This window comes from Pelobates fuscus, chromosome 1 (assembly GCF_036172605.1).
Source record: "Pelobates fuscus isolate aPelFus1 chromosome 1, aPelFus1.pri, whole genome shotgun sequence".
In the NCBI taxonomy this organism is placed as follows: Eukaryota; Metazoa; Chordata; class Amphibia; order Anura; family Pelobatidae; genus Pelobates; species Pelobates fuscus.
Window position 1 is genome coordinate 269,974,379 of NC_086317.1, and position 19,068 is coordinate 269,993,446.

Consider the following 19,068-nt stretch of genomic DNA (forward strand, 5'->3'; position numbering starts at 1 on the left):
TGTGCAGTCTCTGTTTATAAATCCATTTTTGGTGCCTATTTTTCAAACTATGGACTTCCCCCCATTCCAATTAGCCTACCAGGGACCTCCCAACCTCCTAATTCCATTGCGATCGGTATCGCAATGGTAGATGACGTGACTTCCGGTTTTTCCTGTCTTGCGTTCCAGTGGCCATTTTAATGCGTTCCACCTTCGGCATGTGTTCTAGTGGCTGTTTTTATGCGTTCCACCATTACCAATGGCTGTATTCTGGTTTAGTTTAGCCCAGGGAGTTCAAATTTTCTTATTTATCGCAATATCCAAGTCCTAAATACTATTAGCAAACCCATTATAGGGATAAATGCTCAACAATAAAAATACATAAGTAATACATTATTAAGGACAAAAAGAGAAAAAAAATAATGTTAAAAATATAAAAGCTTAGGTAAAATATCTATTAAATAACACATATATTGCACTATACTCTTATTACCTTCTGTGTGCATTATTTAAATGTATTGCACTTTACCCATAATGCCTTCCATATATATATATATATAAATGTATTACATTTCGAAGTCTATATTAAGACCATAAGGGGAGAGGGTTTCTAAATCGAAAATCCACTTCATTTCCATCTTATTTAAAATTTTCTAAAAAATCTCCCCCTCTCCATGGTTTCATTACTTTTTGGATACCAATAAAATTCAACATTTTAGGATCACAATTATGGCTTTTCATGAAATGAGATGATACAGAGTGAGTGGTAACTTTATTTTGGATATTACGTAGATGCTCACTCACTGGTTTTCAATGGTCTTGTGGTCCTCCCCACGTACTGGAGGCCACATTTACATGTTAAAAGGTATTTGACATTATTAGTGTCGCATGTAATAAAATCCTCAATAAAATATTCCTTTTTTGTAACATTAGAAAAAACGTTTCCGTTTTCTTAGAGATAACACTTTTTCTTTTACAGCCATAAATTGTTTCTCCACTTCTTCTAAATTAGAAGAAGGAACAATTTCTGCAAAAAGGTTATAATTTAGAAGAAGTGAAGAAACAATCTATGTCTGTAAAAGAAAAACCAAGAGGAGATCTTTTGGTACATAAAAATAAAAAAGGGGAGACTAACATACAAAATGAACAGGTGACTTTCATTAGTAATTTTAATTCTCAAAGCCATATTTAAAAAAAAAAATTTAAACAAACATTGGCATATTTTAAGACAAAATGAAGATTTAAATAAGTATATAGGAGAAAAACCTAAGGTAGTTTTTAGAGGGGCCAATAATTGTAAAAATATTCTAACTAAAAGTTGTATACCAAAAAAAGGAAAGGTAGACACAGATAAACTTGGCACTAAATTAAAAGGTTTTCACAATTGTGGTCGTTGTAAAGCCTATAAAAGTACGAGTGTTATCTCTACGAAAACAGAAAAGTTTTTTTCTAATGTTACAAAAAAGGAATATTTTATTGAGGATTTTATTACATGCGACACTAGTAAAGTCATATACCTTTTAACATGTAAATGTGGCCTCCAGTACGTTGGGAGGACCACAAGACCATTGAAAACCAGTGAGTGAGCATCTACATAATATCCAAAATAAAGTTACCACTCACTCTGTATCAGCTCATTTCATTCTAAAATGTTGCATTTTATTGGTATCCAAAAAGTAATGAAACCGTGGAGAGAGGGAGATTTTTAGAAAATTTGAAATAAGATAGAAATGAAGTGGATTTTAGATTTAGAAACCCTCTCCCCTTATGGTCTTAATATAGACTTTGAAATGTACAATTTTATTTCGTTTTTTTACGAGTATAATATATATATGGAAGGCATTATGGGTAAAGTGCAATAAATTTTAATAATGCACACATGTAGAAGGTATTAAGAGTATATGTGTTATTTAATAGATACTTTACCTAAACTTTTTTATTTTTTTTCTCTCTTTTTGTCCTTAATAATGTATTACTTATGTATTTTTATTGTTGAGAATTTATCCCTATAAAGGGTTTGCTAATAGTATTTAGGACTTGGATATTGCCATATATAAGAAAATGTGAACTCCCTGGACTAAATTAAACCGGAATACAGCCATTGTTAATGGTGGAACGCATGAAAATGGCCACTGGAATGCAAGACAGGAAAACCGGAAGTGACGTCATCTACCATTGTGATACCGATCGCAATGGAATTCGGAGGTTGGGAGGGCCCTGGTAGGCTAATGGGAATGGGGGGAAGTCCATAGTTTGAAAAATAGGCACCAAAAATGGATTTATAAACAGAGACTGCACATGGGAATATGTATGCACCTGAAGAAGACGCAGATTTTAGCGATGAAACGCGTTGTGCTACTGTAGACACTTATTGTATGTACAATTTATTTATTTTTTGTTATAATAAATATATTTTAAACCAGGAAGCTGGTGCTCTCCATCATATTCCATGAAGACCTGGTATTCCTGCAATGGGACCTGCATTACTTGATTATGCCTTACTACCTGAGCCAGTTTATTAACAGGCTCATTAAAATGTGAGTTGAATACCTAAAGAATACACTAAGTGACCAATCTGAGATATTACTATACTACTCTATGAGAGTGTTGTTTCTGTTTATTATTCCAGGAAGAAGCAATAACAGTGTATTCATCCTTGGGTATATCTATACTAACTCTTTTTACACATTGGGTGGTGTAAACCCTGGGAGCTAGATTATTAAATACTGCTTCTATATTCTGCGCTGAGCACTTAACTTTTTATTTTATAATATTGTGGAAGAATGTTTTTTTTTCATAAATTAAGTGACATTTGTATTGCAACAGCAATATTTTGTACCATGTATGCTTTATTTAGTTGAGGCATTGCGCTGACTTTGAGATCAACCATTGAGATCTGTTACCTAATTTAGGGTTAAGGAGAGCACTACAACACCAGTAGTGATGAAAATTGACAGAATGGAAGCCTGGTTTAGAAAAAAATCTATAGGGCAGTGAAGGGTTTAACACTGATTAGGAGTATGAAAACAAAAGGAAGGAAACACTGTCCTAAATAAAGATAGTTAAAACATAACTTTTAATCACAAACAATCAGTAGTTGATGTGTACATAGAAGATTACTCTCAGAAAACCCATATATACATAAAGGGATAAAGGGGTATGTATATATGGGTTTTCTGAGAGTAATCTTCTGTGTACACATCAACTACTGATTTTTTGTGATTAAAAGTTATGTTTTAACTATCTTTATTTAGGACAGTGTTTCCTTCCTTTTGTTTTCATACCAGTAGTGATGACATTTAGTTTTACCAAGGTGAGGCTTCAGAACTGACTAAAATGTGTAAGATTTGTGAGAATAATAGGTACAAATAAGAATAAAATTATATTTAAATGTAGTATTCCATTTAGTTTTGGCGTTAGAATGTCTTGTAGTTAAGCTACATTTATCACTTTTTCCTTCCCTTTTTTTCTTTCTAGGCTTGGGGAAGATTTTGTTTTTAGTATAAATTATTTTATTTCGTTTTTTACAAAACTACATATAACAATAGGACCAGACATGTCCAATACATACTATACATAGTCCGCACAATTACAATACATAAACACAATTACACCGTTAACTGCAAGGTCGGGCACTGGGAGGTAGTCTCGTTACGCTCAAGGCTCTAACTATTCCTTAGATAATAGGTCTAGTATATCTCAATATGATTTTAATCTAAGTTTCTATTTTATCGATCCAACTTTGCCATAGGTCTCTTCTTTTAGGGGAGTTCAAATATGGGATGCTCAGATCTCTTTCCATCCTCATCTGGAGATGGATTTGATCTTTAATAGTATCCCAATAAATTGGCTTATTAGATTTCCAATTCCGTGCGAGAATAATTTTAAATGCTATAAAACAGTGAATAATAAAGCAACTATTACTATATGACATCTTTGGCCAATGCATATGTAACAGAACTACCTCTGCTTTCATATCTAAATCTATCCCAGTATTAGCTTTAATAAATCTTAGCATAATCTTGATAGGACTCTGGATGTTTGGACAACTCCACCAAATGTGGGTAAATGAGCCCACCTCTTTATCACATCTCCAACACTTAGGAGAGACCCCTGGATACATCAGGGATAGCTTATTGGGAACTAAATACCATCTGTAGATGACCTTATAGTAACATTCTATTAAATTTAAACATTGCACCTGTCGACAGGTATTATTTATAGCTTTACACCATTCCTCTTGTTCTAGAAGACATTTCAGATCCATTTCCCACTTAATCTTCTGAGGAAAACTAACTACCTCATTAATATTTCTTACCACCTCTATTGCTTTGGATAAAACTTTCGGTACGTTCTGATGTGAAAATATGCGTTTTATCATTATGGGAGCTTTTCCGGAATCTTTATTAAGATATTTCTGCATAAAATATTTAAGTCTCAAATAAGTAAATGCCTCTCGCTGCGATAAGTGATACTTTTGTACAATAGTATCAAAAGACAATATATTGACTGAGCCTAATATCTGCGAGACTTTGTGTATTCCATGAATACGCCAGCTGTCCAAACAAAGATCGCTCATATTGACTTCAATTACGCTCAGATTTGCTGTATCTAGAATTGTATATTTAAGACCCATTTTCTTTTTAATTTCTTCCCAAACGGGCTGCATTTGAGCCCATATAATATTATTTTTAATATCAATCCTCATCTTCTCTAATGGTTTCGTATTCCAAAGTATACCCTCTATATTTTTTAGTCTCAAATCTTCCATTTCAATACTAAACCAACTTTCTTCTTTAGCCGCCGCCGTTTGCGACCTATACATATGCGTTATCACGTTAGCCCAATATATAAATTTTATATTAGGGAAATTTAGTCCTCCCTCCTTGGTCTTTAGTGATAAGGTATTTTATTTATTCTATTCTTCTTGCCCTTGTTAATAAAGCTCTCCAAGTTATTTTGTAATAGCGTCAACCAGCTATCTGGAACCCTGAGTGGAATCATCGGAAATAGATAATTCCACTTAGGGATAACATAAGAGCTGATGACATTAATGCGGCCCCACCACGTAATCTGCATATTTCTCCAATCCTTTAGTAGTAAGTTTGTACTTTTTAAGAGACTCAAAAAGTTTTCTTCCATCATTCTCTCTATATTCTTCGTATAAGATATTCATAAACAGTCAAATTTCTGGGGTTCCCATGTAAATGCATAGAGATTGCTAATTTCCTCTCTTGATTTTTTTATCTAATTCAATACTCATTACAACTGTTTTTTCATTATTCAGTTTATAATTTGCTAGTTGGCTATACCGCCTAACTTCCTCCATTAGATACTTCAATGATCTAATTGGCTCAGTGATTGTTAAAAGGATATCATCCGCATAGAGACTAATTTTTGATTCTTTATCTCCTGTTCTATATCCCTTTATATCTACATTGTTTCTAATGTTTTCCGCTAGAGGTTCTATTGAGAGGATGTATAGTAGAGGTGAGAGCGGACACCCTTGTCTCACTCCATTTTTTACTGGTACCCAATCGGAACATACGTTTGGGCCTACTATTCTAGTAGAAGGGTTTTTATATAGGGCCATGATTCCTCTTATCATCCATCCATCTATTCCATATGCTTCTAAAGTTAGTTCTAAAAACTTCCAGTTCAGCCTGTCGAAAGCTTTTTCTGCATCGACTGCTAGAGTCATAAGAGGGATATGTTTCTTATTGGCATTATCTAAAATACTTATAGTTCTTCTTGAATTAGAGCCCACCCATCTATCAGGTATAAAACCTATTTGGTCGTTATGAATAAGCGTTTTAATAATACTCTTAAGGCGGTCTGCCAGAATAGATGAGAATATTTTTACATCTGAATTAATTAAAGAGATGGGACGATAACTAGACACTACAGATGGATCTTTTCCTTGTTTCAAAATGGGAAGCATATTTGCTCTTGTCATCTCTTCAGGGAAACTTCCTATTTGAACCGCATTATTAAATGCTAATGCCAATTGGGCACTTAATATAGCTTTATAAGTATGGAAAAATAAATTAGAGAATCCATCTGGGCCTGGGGTTTTTAATTTCTGAGTTTTAGATATGGCCCTCTTCACCTCATCCTCTGTGATCGCTTTATTTAATCTATCTTTCTGAGTTTGATCTATTTTTGTTAGATTTGTGCTGGTTAAGTATTGTTTAATCTTTGTTATAGAAGTTTCCACCGGAAGATTATATAGTGACCCATAGTAATCTCTAAAACAGTCTCCAATCTCTTTTGGGTTTATATAGGTTTCTTGATTATATACAATCTTAGATATGCGTGCCTTAGCATACTGTTTCCTTAGCTTATTAGTTAACATCTTATCTGTTTTGTTCCCTCTGCAGTAAAATCTTAATTTTAGTTTTTTTATATTATTTGCTATCTTAATATTCAAACATTGTAGAATATTTTTTTGTACTTCTGCTATTCGCACTCCTTTTTCCACAGTAAGATCCTCTTTATTATCTATTGTAAGCTTATAGAGTTCAATATAGAGATCTCCCAATCTTTTTTCTTTGCTTTTAGCTTCATGATTTAATTTTATAAGATATCCTCTTATGACTGCTTTAAAAGCACACCAAGTATTAAGATTTGAAGTGTCTAAGGGATCATTCTCCTTAAAGAAGCATATTATCAAATTCTCCAACTTAGTCTTATATTTTTTATTATATAGCAAATAATTATTTAGTTTCCAAGTTGAGTTATATTTAACTGTCGACTTATCTTTTATTTCAAATATGTACATGCTGTGATCTGACCATACATTTTCCACAATATTTACTTTTATCAACTTCTCCACTAAAGTTATATTGCCCCAGATCATATCTATTCTTGAGTATGTATAATGAACTCTTGATAAATGGGTATAATCTCTTAAATCTGGGTTATGGAGACGCCAGACGTCAAATAAATCAAAATTGTTTTTGAGATTAGTCAAGGAACTAGCATTTTTAACTAGTGTTTTATTCATTGAGCTCCCTTTTAACAGTTTTTTATCTTTTTGTGGATCTAGTATACAATTAAAATCTCCAGCCACTATATATATCCCTGTTTTAATTGAGTCCGCTTTATTTAAAATTTTCTTTAGTTGTGAAACTGGAGCTACATTGGGAAGATAAAGGTTAACTATGGTGTATTTTATATCATTAATCTTGACTACCAGGATCATAAATCTACCTTCTTTATCTAATTCTAGATAGAGTTTCTCCCACTTAACTCTATCTGAGATAATCATAGCTACACCTCTTTTTTTTTATCCTTCATTGATGCATGTATAATTATTGGAAACTTATTGCCTCCCCATGTAGGTTTCTCATTTTGTCTCCAATGTGTCTCCTGAACTAAACATATATCAATTTTTTCTTTTATCATTAGGTTACGTAGCATGGATCTCTTATATATTGTATTTAGGCCCTGAGCGTTAATAGACAGAAACTTAACCATATTTGATTGTTCTCAATCCCTTTTCCAACCTCCCGCCCTTAAACCCTCGCAGATAACACATATTTAAAACAAACAACAGTACATTAGTCGGGAACATCTTATGATCCCACAATTTAACCTATCTCACCACAGATAAACCTTAGTCTCTGGTGGATAGCCCCGTCTCATGAGTAGACTACCACTCTGAGATTTATGCTTGGTATAAGCATCAGGCAGGTCTATGCGTTGGAGTCGAGGAACTATGGTCGGGGGGAGAGGGGAGTAGAGAAAAAAATAAAATAAAACCCTTCTATGAAAAATTATATTATTTCAATTATTTCATACTAAAACTTTTCTAATGACTATTTCTCCTCCAAAAATTTTTCCTTTTATCTTTCTCACTTCCTTTTCTTTTCAATTTTCCCTCTCTATCTTGACCCATCATACCTTCCGCTATTCGATATCTTATCCTTTCTGTTTCCTTTACCTTCCCTTCCTTCCCTTTTCCTTTTCCCCTTTACTCATTACTTATAGCACCTTTATAATCTCCTTTTTCACTTGGTTAGGGGAAGGAAACTAGGTAAAGGCTGAATTTAGCATAATATAGTAGGATCACCTCATTACAGGATTAGTTATGTGTAATATAGAATAGTGTATGATTTGAAGAAGGACTATAAAAGGAGGATAATGCACTTGGGATTTATAAGAAGGTTAGGGGAAGGAATCTAGGTAAAGGCTGAATTTAGCATAATATAGTAGGATCACCTCATTACAGGATTAGTTATGTGTAATATAGAATAGTGTATGATTTGAAGAAGGACATCACAAGTCACTCCTTTAGATTATATAAAAGAAATAAGTGGGTATGAAATAAAATATTGAATAATGCACTTGGGATTTATAAGAAGGTTAGGGGAAGGAAACTAGGTAAAGGCTGAATTTAGCATAATATAGTATACTACCTAGTTTACCTAGTTTCCTTCCCCTAACCTTCTTATAAATCCCAAGTGCATTATTCAATATTTTATTTCATACCCACTTATTTCTTTTATATAATCTAAAGGAGTGACTCGTGATGTCCTTCTTCAAATCATACACTATTCTATATTACACATAACTAATCCTGTAATGAGGTGTCAATAGGTGAGGTGTTCCATTATGTCAATAACTTTAAATTCTCCAGTGACTAATATGATTCTACTAGTTAATTATCTACACACACCGTTATCTAAATATCTATAATAAATAGTTATTCCACCTCAAAAAAAAAAAAAAAAAAGGCTGGCTCGTGCTATCATTCTTCAATTCACTTAATTCTCCATTATTCTTAACTAGTTCTGTAGTGGTGTATCATAGTGCAAACATTCCATTATATCAATAACTTTAATCTCTTCAGTGATTAGTATAATTCTAATAGTTAATTATCTGCACAAACCTTTATCTAAATATCAATATTGAATAGTTATTCACCTATTACCACAATTTTTGCCTAAAACTAATACTCTTACACTCTATACTCTATAATTTTATCCATTCTTCCCTTGAATATATCTCTAACCTACATCTTATTTTATAAATCAGTGAGAGAGAGAGAAAAGAAAAAAAAAAAAGAGACAGGAAGTATTCAAGGAAAATTTGAAAGGGTCATTAGCAATCTTCCTACTGTTCAATTTGCTGTCAACTATAGACTTCAACTTTTAAAGTTTTAAGCTGGTCAGTCCATGCTTCAGTGTTTTTAAGTTCGGTAGTCTGGCTTTTTCTCCTTAGTCTTGATAGAGAGTTTTATTTTTGTTGTTCCTCATTGATCTTGATGGAAGAATTTGTCACTCGTAATCCCATTCATAATCTCATTTGGATAGATAGTTACTTAAATTACGATGATATCTTTATTTCCATCTTCCTTTTTCTTTCTATTTTCTCTGCTTATAGGTATAGACGATATAGTCCATTTTTAATCGATGGTATACTAGATGGAGAAAGAAAGAGAAAAAAAAAACCATGGTCTTCTTTACTACCGTCACTCTTCACTTCATTAAATATTTGCAATCTTTTTTCTTATTATTCATCTTGACCTTTCCTCTTTCTTTAAAACGTTAGTGTTTTTGTCCACGCTTCTAGATCTTTAGCTGAAGTGAATGGTCTCCATTTTTCTTCCCACCACACAATTATTTTGGATGATTGAACCCATTTATATTTCATATTGTTTTTCTTCAGTGGTTCTAGAGCTTGATAGAATGTTTTTCTCCATGCTCTTGTTTGCATTGAGAGGTCTTGGAAAGTGATGATGTCTTTAAATTTCTCCGTTAAGTTGTCTTTATTCCTCAGCAAATTTAACAATTGTTGTTTGTATGAAAAAGAGGAAAAGCAGACGATAACATCCCTAGGATACTGCGCAGGCACCTCATTAGGTTTCCTTAATCTATGTACTCGTTCTATTATAAGTTGGTGAGCTTCCTTCTGCAGACCAACTTCTTGAAAAAAAGAAAGTAAAAAGTCTTGTAACTGGTCTTGAGTTATGGATTCTGGTATATTTCTAAAACGAACATTACACCTCCTCGAGCGGTCTTCCAGATCTCTTATCTTTAAATTCATTTGTTGTATTATGTCTTCTGTTTGAATATTCGCTGATTGCATGTTGTTTATTTGTCCTTCAAGTTCATTAATCTTTTCCAATGCAGAACTTAATTTAGTATTTATTCTCTCCATCTCGATTTTGATTATATTAGAGCTGTTAGTAATCTGACTAGCAATGTGTGCCATCTGTTCGTCCAATTTATTCACCAGGAAGTCTTGAGACACATGATTCGTCTGCTCTACGCTGTAAGCGTTTATCGTTTGCGTATTCTGATCGTGAAGAATCATTTCGCTTTCTTTATGGCCCAATTTTTCTTTATTAGGAGAGAAAAAGCCAGACAATCTTGTTGGCTGAGAGTCATCCTTTTTATCTTTAGTTTTTATTTGTCTCTTGGACGCCATCTTAGGTCTCTCCTCGTATCTTTACGCAAAGTAGATGGTGGGAACCGCACTCAATCCCAGCGGCCAAGGGTGCTCCGGATCAGGACCAGCAATCCCAGAATTATACACGAAAGAAGAAAGGACCACAGGCACTCCAAATTGAAACCGTATGCAGATTTATTAGGAAAAAATGCAACGCCAAGCAACGTTTCGACCAACAAAGGTCTTTTTCAAGCTGACACCACACAGTGAAAAATGTGCTTATATAGCAAACAAATAACAAACAGGAAATCAATCCATGATTTAATTAACTAATTAACAAAAGTTGTTAATTGATACAGCCAAGAGATTTTTTTTAAAAAACATCTATCAGAAAAATATATATTTTTCTGATAGATTTTTTTTAAAAAAATCTCTTGGCTGTATCAATTAACAACTTTTGTTAATTAGTTAATTAAATCATGGATTGATTTCCTGTTTGTTATTTGTTTGCTATATAAGCACATTTTTCACTGTGTGGTGTCAGCTTGAAAAAGACCTTTGTTGGTCGAAACGTTGCTTGGCGTTGCATTTTTTCCTAATAAATCTGCATACGGTTTCAATTTGGAGTGCCTGTGGTCCTTTCTTCTTTCTCCTCGTATCTTGACTTAATCTATCTTGGTCTAGGGGGTCTAGGGGGAGGGGTGTGTTAATTTCCACACGGCTTTATTGGCAGTAGCTTTAAAAGCAGCTTTAAATATCAGCCTCAGACAATATGCACAATATGTCTGACAAAAGAGTGATTCTTTGAAAAAATGCCCAGATGTATTAGTATTAATATTTAGTATTGGTATACAAAAACCTTATTGCTATTGTGCCCTGTTATAGCAACAGTACACCAACACTAGGGCTTATGAACAGGGGCGTATTAGCCGCGAGGCAAACAAGGCATTTGCCTTGGGCGGCATTTTCCAGGGGGCGGCAAAAAAAGCCGCCCCCAAATGCCCAAGGCAAATGTCTTGTTAGCCTTGCGGCTAACAGACATGCGGGCGGGCTGCTGGGCGATCGGGCGGCACTGCCTGCCTGGCTGGCGGCCGGCCGGCCGGCCGGCGAGGGAGCACTTCCCCTGAGCTGTCTGCTCAGCTCCCTCGCCAGCCGCAGAGTGAGGGTCGGAGGCGGAGCCGGAATATGACGTCATATTCCGGCTCCCAGCCTCACTCTGAGGCGCGCGAGGGAGCTGAGCAGACAGCTCAGGGGAAGTGCTCCCTCGCCGGCCGCCCGCCAGCCAGGCAGGCAGTGCCGCCCGATCGCCCAGCAGCCACTGGACCACCAGGGAAGAAGAGACACCCCCCCTCCCCAGCATTCCCAAAGGTAAGGAGGGGGGGGGGGTTAATTAAAAAAAAAACGTGTTAAAAATAAATATAAAAAAAACGTGTTAAAAATAAATATAAAAAAAACGTGTTAAAAATAAATATAAAAAAATGTGTTAAAAATAAATAAAAAAAAATGTGTTAAAAATAAATAAAAAAAAATGTGTTAAAAATAAATTAAAAAAAAAATGTGTTAAAAATAAATTTAAAAAAAAGTGTTAAAAATAAATTTTAAAAAAATGTGTTAATGTGGGTGGGTGAGTGTGTGTCTGTGTCTGTTAGTGTGTGTGTGTCTGTTAGTGTGTGTGTCTGTGTCTGTTAGTGTGTGTGTCTGTTAGTGTGTGTGTGTGTGTCTGACTGTGTGTGTATGTTAGTGAGTGTGTATGTTAGTGAGTGTGTGTGTCTGTTAGTGTGTGTGTCTGTGTCTGTTAGTGTGTGTGTCTGTTAGTGTGTGTGTCTGTTAGTGTGTGTGTCTGTTAGTGTTTGTGTCTGTTAGTGTTTGTGTCTGTGTCTGTCTGTGTCTGACTGTGTGTGTCTGACTGTGTGTGTATGTTAGTGAGTGTGTATATTAGTGAGTGTGTGTGTCTGTTAGTGTGTGTGTCTGTGTCTGTTAGTGTGTGTGTCTGTTAGTGTGTGTGTCTGTTAGTGTGTGTGTCTGTTAGTGTTTGTGTCTGTTAGTGTTTGTGTCTGTGTCTGTCTGTGTCTGACTGTGTGTGTCTGACTGTGTGTGTATGTTAGTGAGTGTGTATGTTAGTGAGTGTGTGTGTGTCTGCTAGTGAGTGAGTGTGTGTCTGTTAGTGTGTGTCTGTTAGTGAGTGTGTTTGTCTGTTACTGAGTGTGAGTGTGTCTGTTAGTGTGTGTGTGTTTCTGTTAGCTAGTGTATGCGTATCTGTCAGTGAATGTGTGTGTATTTAGTATGCGGGGCGGGGGGAAAGGTTGGGTGGGGGTGGCGCGGGAGGAGGGGGGCGCGGGGGGAGGGGGGGCGCCTGAGTTTTGTCCTGCCTAGGGCAGCACAAAACCAGGATACACCACTGCTTATGAAGCTTATAGCAGCTGTTATAAATCACAAATCTCATATAACATATAAGGCTGCTCCTCCCCTCCTCCCACTTTCTTCCATATGGGTCTTATGTACACTTATCTTTGATCAGCTTTTTAACAGAAGTCCCTTCTGATTATAGGTGTCACTTCAGCAGATCTTTTGGCTTCTTTGAATAACTTTGAGTGACTGCGCCTGTTCACCCGATCTCGTGGGGTGGTTGGAAAATACTTTTCAGAGCTGTCCGTCGCTTATCCGAGTCTCTCTGTATATTCCCTGAGGCCACTGGTACACTGACCTCTCGTCGGCTCTCTGCTATCTGCTCCGTTTACACCATCGGGTTCTCTCCCACTCCTTCGTCTCCCACAGACCGCACTTCACTCGTCACTAATAGACCCGCCTCTCGGCGTGCTCACGCTCTCACGTGCCCGTTCACGCGTCCTCCCGGCATCCCTCTGCACCCGGTTCTGAGAGAGACTTGAGGCCTTGAGCTACATTTATCTCTTACTCTAATTTTAACCCTAACCATAACTCTAAATGACAAAATGACCAGTGCTGTAGAACCTACATACGGTAACTATTAATATAAGGTTGACTGACAATGCTGAGCAGATCTCTTCAGTCACAGTGTGTGTGTTCCCAAGACACCAGGTAATCAATCTTTAAAAGTCAACTTCCAGTCAATTCCAACTTCAGCATAATATAGACACGGTTGAAACATACCATGTAAATATTTGGAAGGGTGGTGTACTGGACCCCCCATGGGATTGCTATACACTTAATAGAATTAAGAGCAGTAAAAAATAAACTTGCTGTGCAATAACAAGACATCTCTTAAAGCAGTCAACAAAGACACAACAGATTGTTTGGATAGTTAGAAAAATCTCAACAAAAATGAATGTTGCTGTCAGACATTGGCTGTGTGAGATTGATGAATAAAAGTCACATTTGTCACTCATGGCAAAATGTTTCCATAATAGAAAACACTTATTTTGTGTTCCTTATACAACTCTTCAAATCTTGGACATCTGGAGAATGGCTCATAGATGACAGAATTTCTGTGAAATTATAAAAAGTTGCAATCACTGAATTTAGATTGAGAAGATATTTTCTTTAATTATGGTGAATGTACACAACCCATACCATACTTTGATATATGCAATGATATTATAAAATTATTTAATCACATATTGTGCATTTAGCTTTTAGTATTTTGCAAACACATACCAGGTTATTGATATTACTATTACCATACTGAAATACACTTATTTTGTCAAAATGATAAGGCCATTTGAGATGGCCTTTTTAACAATCTTTATTTAAGAAAGGATTTTCCAAGATATAGAAAAATAAACAGAAATTAAAAAAATGCACAGACTGAACAATAGTCGAATACCCCAGAAGCAGAAGTTAACAATATAATAAATGTTGATAGTAAACATGCTGGTGAACAAAATAAACAAATACACCGTGTGGACTGTGAATAACATAAGTCCTAGTACACATTAACTGCCACATTAGGGTTGAAGAAAAAGGTTATATATGCCTGTGGAAGAACACTGGGAAATCCAAAAGCGGAAATAATATTTAAAAAAAAAATACATTTTAACAATTCGGGAGGAGCACCAAGTGGTAACAAGCAATAAGGAAAATGAAACAAAAGGTAAATGGAAAACAGATTAGAAGCTAGGCAATAAACGAAATAGTGAAACCAGAAGAAGAGGGAAAGAGATGAAGAGGAAAGACAGGAGAAGTATGGCAGAATAAGGAAGCTTGGAAAAGAATGGCAATCAAATCCAGGAAGAGCCTGCTACTTGGGACACTAAGATGTAATTGAATCATGGGAACCAGATAGCAAAGTAGTTCTTGTAACCTTTATATAGTGAAGCAGCAGATTACCTTTTCTGAGGGAAGACAAATGTGCCTTTTCACTTGGTACTAGTGATGCTGTGCATTTAACCATTGAGGTATCTCTTCCTTATGTATTTTCAAGCCTCTAGCTTTTTAGTCTAGTTTCAATCAAGATTTGAATATATTCAGGTCATACCAAATTTTATGGTTAGAGTGCTTTACTTCAAACTAATGTCTCTTTTTCCTGAATATCAGAAAGTAAATCCAATGATATATGCATGCCCATCTGTGGCTATAACATAGATAGTGTGATGGTTGTATTTATTAGTTTTCTATATAGGTTTTATCCATAGTTCATTTTAAATGTAGAAAATAATCCAGGCACTCCAACGAATTCCAAAGGCAATTTTATTAGAACCAGGAACCAAAAGGCAACGTTTCAACCCCTTAGGGCCTTTGTCAAGCTTGGAGTGCCTGGATTATTTTCTACATTTAAAATTCCTTATTTGGTCCTTTTTGGTACTGGGACTTGTCCATTGGAGCACCCTGGATTCCATGACGAAGGGTTGAGTGCACTTCCACTATCTGTATATTATCCATAGTTCATGTCATCTTAGTATTGCCACAAAAATTATGTATTACCTTCCGAATACTAAAATAATATGACACCAATAGTGTTGTCGCGAACCCGAAATTTTCGGTTCGCGAACGGCGAACGCGAACTTCCGCAAATGTTTGCGAACCGGCGAACCGCGCGAACCGCCATTGACTTCAATGGGCATGCGAATTTTAAAACCAACAGGGACTCTTTCTGGCCACAAAAGTGATGGAAAAGTTGTTTCAAGGGGACTAACACCTGGACTGTGGCATGCCGGAGGGGGATCCATGGCAAAACTCCCATGGAAAATTGCACAGTTGATGCAGAGTCTGCTTTTAATCCATAAAGGGCAGAAATCACCTAACATTGACACCTGTCCTCAAAGCCCTGCCCTGATACACACTGACACAGAGCAGAATAGAGACTGTTCCCCGTCCTCAGAGACCATGATACACACTGACACAGAGCAGAATAGAGACTGTTACCCCTACATAGGGTCACTTGGCAGATATGGCGGGGTCGTGGGAGGGGGAGGATGACTTTCACCTCTTCCCCTGTTACATTCCCGTTGTGCTGTGACATCACCCTTATACGCTGTGTAAAGCATACTATTTAATTTGATCAGCATGGCCACTTGAGTTTTTATAGTTTTCACGCTGCTTGTAGTTTATATATGGTTCACAAAAATCAAACAAACGATAAAGTAAACATGTAAGGATTCAGAATATTCTTTCAAACCCTTACACATTGTGTGTACGTAATTTTTGTCTTAAGTTTGTGGCTTTAAAGAGGTTTACGTTGTTTCTATGATGTGCATAACATGTTCTTGTAAATGTTTGTTAAATTTTTCCTGGAATTGTAATTTTTGAATCTGAATAAAGATAGTCAAATCCCTGATACACACTGACACAGAGCAGAATAGGGACTGTTCCCCCTACATAGGGTCACTTGGCAGATATGGATTGACACCTATCCTAATGATCCCTGATACACACTGACACAGAGCAGAATAGAGACTGTTCCCGCTACATAGGGTCACTTGGCAGATATGGATTGACACCTGTCCTCAAAACCCCTGATACACACTGACACAGAGCAGAATAGGGACTGTTCCTCCTACATAGGGTCACTTGGCAGATATGGATTGACACCTGTCCTCAAAACCCCTGATACACACTGACACAGAGCAGAATAGGGACTGTTCCCCCTACATAGGGTCACTTGGCAGATATGGATTGACACCTGTCCTCAAAACCCCTGATACACACTGACACAGAGCAGAATAGAGACTGTTCCCTGTCCACAGAGACCATGATACACACTGACACAGAGCAGAATAGAGACTGCCCCCCCTACATAGGGTCACTTGGCAGGTATGGATTGACACCTGTCCTCAAAGCCCCTGATACACACTGACACAGAGCAGAATAGAGACTGTTCCCTGTCCACAGAGACCATGATACACACTGACACAGAGCAGAATAGAGACTGTTCCCTGTCCACAGAGTCCATGATACACACTGACACAGAGCAGAATAGAGACTGTTCCCCGTCCACAGAGACCATGATACACACTGACACAGAGCAGAATAGAGACTGTTCCCCGTCCACAGAGACCATGATACACACTGACACAGAGCAGAATAGGGACTGTTACCCCTAAATAGGGTCACTTGGCAGGTATGGATTGACACCTGTCCTCAAAGCCCATGATACACACTGGGGGGAGCTACTGTCCTCCCCAACCCCTGCGCGGTGGGTGGGGGCCATAAATCACAATGGGGGGACCTACTGTCCTCCCCCCCTCGGCCCCCACCCCTGCGCGGTGGGTGGGGGCCATAAATCACAATGGGGGGGCATACTTTCCTCCCCCCCGGCCCCCATCCCTGCGCGGTGGGTGGGGGGCATAAATCACAATGGGACGGACCTACTGATAGGAGTGGAGTATTGTTCATATCAGTTTAATACCTTCCGCGTCTCCTATCAGTGGACGTGTAAATGGCAGAGATTTTTAATTGTTGAATCACCTCCCCTTTTTAGGCCAAGGTGGGAAGATGCTTAGACCACTGGTATATTGGTGCCATCTTGGAGGATTTTTTTTTTTGGTTTGGTTTTTGAAGCCACAGTGCTGCACCAGTGGGCCTAAAAATTAGGCATGTACACATGCCTGAAAAATTTGGTATTGTTGCAGCCGCTGCTCTAGCAGCGGCCAGAAAAATTTATGTTTGTTTCACAGGCAGAAAGTGCCCTAAAACATGGCGGCTTGAACCCTAGTTGGTGGCGGATAAGTCACGCAAGTCAAACGTCATTCAGAGCTAAAATACAGCAGCGTGTGGACCATTTTTAGCCCAAGGCAGCTCATCTCATCAGGCCTTTTTTAAGCGAATGTATCGCCCAGTGTCAGTCCCTTCGGGATCCATCCCTCATTCATCTTAATAAAGGTGAGGTAATCTAGACTTTTTTGACCTAGGCGACTTCTCTTCTCAGTGACAATACCTCCTGCTGCACTGAAGGTCCTTTCTGACAGGACACTTGAAGCGGGGCAGGCCAGAAGTTCTATCGCAAATTGGGATAGCTCAGGCCACAGGTCAAGCCTGCACACCCAGTAGTCAAGGGGTTCATCGCTCCTCAGAGTGTCGATATCTGCAGTTAAGGCGAGGTAGTCTGCTCTCTGAGGGCGGATCCCGAAGGGCTGTGGCGATGCATAGGACTTAAAAAGGTCCGCATGTCCTCCATCAACAGCACGTCTTTAAAGCGTCCTGTCCTTGCCGGCGTGGTCGTGGGAGGAGGAGGAGATGGATGACTTCCACCTCTCCCCCTGTTAGATTCCCGTTGTGCTGTGACATCACCCTTATACACTGTGTAAAGCATACTTTTTAATTTATTTTGCAAAGGCTGCATCCTTTCCGACTTGTTGTAATTCGGTAACATTTCTGCCACTTTCTGCTTATACTGGGGGTCTAGTAGCGTGGACACCCAGTACAGGTCGTTCTCCTTCAGCCTTTTTATACGAGGGTCCCTCAACAGGCAGGACAGCATGAAAGACCCCATTTGCACAAGGTTGGATGCCGAGCTACTCATTTCCCGTTCCTCCTCCTCACTGATGTCATTGAAGGTATGTTCTTCCCCCCAGCCACGTACAACACCACGGGTACCAGATAGGTGACAACGAGCACCCTGGGATGCCTGTTGTGTTTGGTCTTGCTCCTCCTCCTCCTCCTCAAAGCTACAATCCTCCTCTGACTCCTCTTCCTCACAATCCTCTTCCAGCGTTGCCGCAGGTCCAGCAAGCGATGCTGATAAGGCTGTTTCTGGTGGTGATGGTGACCACAACTCTTCCTCTTCCTCTTCACGCTCATCTACAGCCTGATCCAGCACTCTTCGCTGGGCACGCTCCAGGAAGAAAACAAATGGTATGATGTCGCTGATGGTGCCTTCGTTGCGACTGACTAGGTTTGTCACCTCCTCAAAAGGACGCATGAGCCTACAGGCATTGCGCATGAGCATCCAGTAACGTGGCAAAAAAATTCCCAGCTCCCCAGAGGCTGTCCTAGCACCCCGGTCATACAAATATTCATTAACAGCTTTTTCTTGTTGGAGCAGGCGGTCGAACATTAGGAGTGTTGAATTCCAACGTGTAGGGCTGTCGCAAATCAAGCGCCTCACTGGCATGTTGTTTTGCCGCTGGATATCGGCAAAGTGAGCCATGGCCGTGTAGGAATGCCTGAAATGGCCACACACCTTCCTGGCCTTCTTCAGGACGTCCTGTAAGCCTGTGTACTTCTGCACAAAGCGTTGTACGATCAGATTACACACATGTGCCATGCACGGCACATGTG